Raw genomic sequence first — 5,412 nt, forward strand, 5'->3', positions numbered from 1 at the left:
TTTTTTTTTTTGTAATTTTTTTGTTTGTTTTTTTAGGTAGGGTCTCACTCTAGCCCAGGCTGACCTGGAATTAACTATGTGTCTCAAGGTGGCCTTGAACTCATGGCGACCCTCCTACCTCTGCCTCCTGAATGCTGAGGTTAAAGATGTGCGCCACCATGCCCTGCTTTTTTTGTAATTTCTTATGAGAAAAAGAGAGAGAGAGAGAGGGAGGGAGAGAGAGAGAAAATTGGTGAGCCAGGGCCTCCAGCCACTGCAACTGAACTCCAGACAAGTGCGCCCCCTTGTGTGCATGTGTGACTTGTACACTTGCATCACCTTGTGCGTCTGGCTTACTTGGGACCTGAAGAGTAGAACATGGGTTCGTAGGCTTCACAGGTAAGCGCCTTCACTGCCAAGCCAAGCCATCTCTCCGGCCCCCCACCCTTTTTTTGTCTTTTCAAGGTAGGATCTCTTTCTAGGCCAGGCTGATCTTGAATTCATTATGTCTCAGGCTGCCCTCAGACTCATGGCAATCTTCCTACCTTGGCCTCCTGAATGCTAGGATTAAAGGCATGGGACACCATGCCTGGCTCTCACTTAAAAAAAAAAAAATTATTTATTTATTTGAGAGAGAGAGGGAGAGAGAGAGAAAAAGGCAGATAGTGTGCATGCCAGGGCCTATAGTCACCACAAACAAACCCCAGACACATGCACTACCTTGTGCATCTAGCTTATGTGGGTACTGGGAAATCAAACCTGGGTCCTTAGGCTTTACAGGCAAGCACCTTAATCACTAAGCCATTTCTCCAGCCTATATTATTTTTTAAAAATTAAATATTTTATTTATTTTTGACCTGAGAGATACAGAGTGACAGAAAGGGAAAAAGAGAATGGGTACACCAGGGCCTCCAGCTGCTGCAAACGAACTCCAGATGCATATGCCATTTTTTGCATTTGGTTTTACATGGGTACTGGGGAATTGAGTCTGAGTCATTAGGCTTTGCAGGCAAGCACCTTAACGGCTGAGCCATCTCTCTAACCCCTATCTTTTTTTTTTTTTTTTTTTTTAATGTAGGATCTCACTCTAGCCCAGGCTGACTGGGAACTCACTCTGTAGTCCCAGGTGGGCCTTGAACTCACAATGATCTTCTTAACTTGGTCTCCCAAGTGCTGGGATATGGGTGTAAGCCACCACACCCAGCTCCCAAGCCTATGATATTATATTTTAGACCCAGCATCTTTTTCTTTCTTTTGCTAGGCATGGTTCTGGGAAAGGGTAGGCCAAGGCACCCTGCAATTCTGTTCTCAGGGCTAGAGAGGCCCATGTGAGATTTGGAGAAACAAATTGAAAGAAGCCAAGTCCCTAAGGGAGGAGGCCAGCTCCCTGGTGGGTGTGGGGGCACTTAGAAAACTCTGTAGGACTGCTGGACACCCTTCCCGCAGGCAACAATGAGGTAGGGTAATGAGAAGCAGGACTAGATGGGCTTGGGCGATATTAAGAAGCAGAAGTTGGCTGTGGAGGCGCTCTATCACCCATCCATAGGGTCGTCAAGTCTGATTGGGCTGACGTGGCTGGCTAGGCAGGTGTCTTCTTCCTCCCTCACCACTGTATGGGCATTCCTCCTGAAGCTGTGTGCTCTGAGGATGGCCTTCCCAAAATAGAGGAGGACCGACCAGTTTTCAGTCAAGGGTATATGAGGTAGCTTTGCTCCCCTCCTAGACCCTCCAAACAAGCTCTCAAAAATGAGTAAATGGCCTGGAGAGATGGCTCAGCGGTTAAGGCTTTTGCCTGCAAAAAAAACCCAAAAAAGCCAAAGGATCCCATTTAGATTCCCCAGGACCCACTTTAGCCAGATGCACAAGGGGCACATGTGTCTGGATTTCCTTTGTAATGGCTGGAGGCCCTGGCATGCCCATTCTCTCTCTCTCTCTCTTTGCTTCTTTCCCTCTCTCAAATAAATAAATTAATTAATTAAATGATTTTTTAAAAAAATGAGTAAATGTTGGGATATATTTTATAATCATGGAAAATGTTAATAAAAATTTAAAAAAATAAAAATAAAAATATTAAAAAATAAATAAATAAAAAATAAAAAATGAATAAATGATAGGACAGGCATGGTGGCTCACGCCTTTAATCCCAGCACTCGAGAGGCAGAGGTAGGAGGATCTTCATGAGTTCGAGGCCACCCTGAGACTACATAGTTAATTCCAGAAAAAAAAAAAAAAGAAAGAGTAAATGGCCTGGAGAGATGGCTCAGCGGTTAAGGCACTTGCCTGCAAAGCCTAACGACATGGGTTCAATTCCCCAGTACCCACACAAAGCCAGATACACAAAGTGGTGCATGCCTCTGGAGTTGATTTGCAGCAGCTAGAAGCCCTGGTGTGCCCACCGAAAACAAAATGAGTATTGCAGCTGGGGAGATGGCTCAGTGGATGAAGGTGCTTTCTTGCAAAGCCAACTAGTGCACGTTTGATTCCTCAATGCCCATATAAAGCCAGGGCCAGAGTGGTGCATACATGTCTGAAGTCTATTTGCAAGAGGTCCTGGAATGCCCATTCTCTCTTTCTTTCTCAAAATATTTTTAAACTTTTATTTATTTATTTATTATTATTTTTTTTCGAGGTGGGGTTTCACTCTAGCTCAGGTTGACCTGGAATTCACTATGTAGTCTCAAGGTGGCCTTGAACTCACAGCGATCCTCCTACCTCTGCCTCCCGAGTGCTGGGATTAAAGGCGTGTGCCACCACACCCGGCTAAACTTTTTTTTTTAGAGTAAGAGAGAGAGAGAGAGAGAGAGAGAGAGAGAGAGAATTGATGTGGCAAGGTCTTAGCCACTGCAGTTGAACTACAGATGCTTGAGCCATCTAGGGTGCATGTGTGACCTTTTGCTGGCTTCACCTTTGTGTGTCTGGTTCATGTGGGATCTGGAGAGAGATCAAACATGGGTTCTTAGGCTTCACAGGCAGGTGCCTCAACCACAAAGCCGTCTCTCCAACCCTCCAAAAATACACACACACACACACACACATATGTATATATGTATGTATATATATGTATATATTTTCCAAGGTAGGGTCCCACTTTAACCCAGGCTGACCTAGAATTCACTATGTAGTCTCAGGGTGGCCTCAAACTCTCAGCAATCCTCCTATCTCTGCCTCCTGAGTGCTGGGATTAAAGACATGTGCCACCACACCTGGCTCAAAATATTTTTTTAATATTTTATTTATTTATTTGCAAGCAGAGAGAGAGAGAGAAAGAGAGAGACAGAGAGAGAATGGGTGTGCCAGGGCCTCCAGCCACTGCAGACAAACTCTAGATGTATGTGCCATTTTGTGCATCTGGCTTTACATGGATCCTGGGGAATCAAACATAGGCCATTAGGCTTTACAGGCAAGCACCTTAACCCCTGGGCTATCTCTCCAACCCTCAAAATATTTCTTAAGCTAGGCATGGTGGCATACACCTTTAATCCTAGCACTGGGGAGGCAGAGGTAGGAGGATCGCCATGAATTTGAGGCCACCTTGAGACTACATAGTGAATTCCAGGTCAGCCTGGACCAAGTGAGACCCTGCCTTGAAAAACAAAAACAAACAAAAAAATTAAATCAATAAAAATATTTTAAAAAGGAACAATTGGGAGACATCTTGGGTCCAGCCAAAGCCTATAAGATCCCCTCACCATTTGTAACCTGAAGACCAAGGAAAATGGACATGGAAGCAAAGGAGCCAGTGTTCACAAGAACTCAGCCCAACATGTAAAATTACATGGTCCTCATGGGGAATGTAAGAATGTGCTGTGCTGCACTTGGGTCCATGTGGCCCTAAGCTCTGTGAGGCCAGGGGTGAGGAACAGTCTTGGGAGGACAGTACTTCTGACTGAGGAGTGGGGAAGCTGCTACCTTGTGAGCCTGGCCGAGACTTTGAGGTCTTTGGGGACACAGAGAGATGAGACTTTTGAAAACAGGAGCTCTGGACTCAGCTCCCTCCTCGGCCCCACACTTATTTCCTGGGTGCCGCCTTTTGGGGGAGGAGGAGGATAAAAGCAGGTCTAGGGATTGGAGAGATGGTTTAGCGTTTTTTTTTTTTTTTTTTTTTTTTTTTGCCTGCAAAGCCAAAGGATCCCGGTTCGATTCCCCAGGACACATGTAAGCCAGATGCACAAGGGGGTGCAAGTGTCTGGAGTTCATTTGCAGTGGCTGGAGGCCCTGGAGCACTTATATGCTCTCTCTCTCTCTGTGTCTGCCTCTTTCCCTCTCTCATTCTCTCAAATAAATAAATCAATATATATATATATATATATATATATATTTTTTTTTTTTTTTAAAAAAAGCAGGCCTGGGCCTTTCCCTCCTATCCTGGCCCCCAGAGGCTCCAATGTTGTCCTTCTTCCTTTCTTCTTCTTCTTCTTTTTTTGTTTTTGTTTTTGGAGGTAGATCTCACTCTAGCCCAGACTGGCCTGGAATTCACTATGGAGTCTCAGGGTGGCCTTGAACTCACGGCACTCCTCCTACCTCTGCCTCCCGAGTGCTGGGATTAAAGGCGTGCACCATCATACCCAGCTTCTTCTTCCTTTCTATTTATTTATTTGGGGGGGGGGGCGAAATGGCATTCCAGGGCCTCTTCCAGTCACTGCAAACAAACTCCAGAAACTTGCACCACTGTGCATGGCTTTATGTGGGTACAAGGGAATTGAAACTGGGTTGTTAGACTTTGTAGGCAAGCACCTTAACTGCTGAGCCATCTCTCCAGCCCACCTTTGACTACTGAGCCATCTCTCCAGACTGCTTCTTCCTTTAATGTTGCTCTTAGTCCTTGCCCACCTCCCCACACAGACACACAGAAGGAGACCATGTGCCAGAGGCACTAGGGAGGGTTTATTATAAGAACTGTACAAAGATGCTCATCTGCCAGCCTGGAAGAGGTGGGAATGGGTGTACTCTGCAGAGGAGGGGCCCACGGGCAGGGACAGGCAGTCCCTGCCCACTGCTCTTCCTTTGCAATGGTGCTCACAGTCTGTGGAGAACATTCAATCTAACTGGCTCCTGAGGCTCAGAGGGCTGTGCCAGTCTAGGCCTGGAAGGAAAGGCAGAGGGGGTATGGTGCCGGGCAGGGACCACTGACCCCCCTCCTCTGGTGGAAGCTTTTGGAGGAAGAGTCAATCACAGCAGGAAGGAGGGCTTCGACTCTCCACGGAAGAGGCACAGGAGTGGGGCCCAGGCCGTGGGTGCGAGGACGAGAACAGAAAGGGGAAGGCAGGAGCTCGTGGGGAGCAGCCGCAGGGCAGGAGGAGTAAGAAAGCAAAGTAGACACAAAGGAAAATTGGCCCACGGATGTGCACGTCGGCGAACACACACACTCACACACATGTGCGCACACGTCTTATCTTGATGGTTTTGCTGTTTCCTGAATTTTACTCAAACTGT

This window comes from Jaculus jaculus, chromosome 9, assembly GCF_020740685.1.
Source record: "Jaculus jaculus isolate mJacJac1 chromosome 9, mJacJac1.mat.Y.cur, whole genome shotgun sequence".
Classification (NCBI taxonomy): Eukaryota; Metazoa; Chordata; class Mammalia; order Rodentia; family Dipodidae; genus Jaculus; species Jaculus jaculus.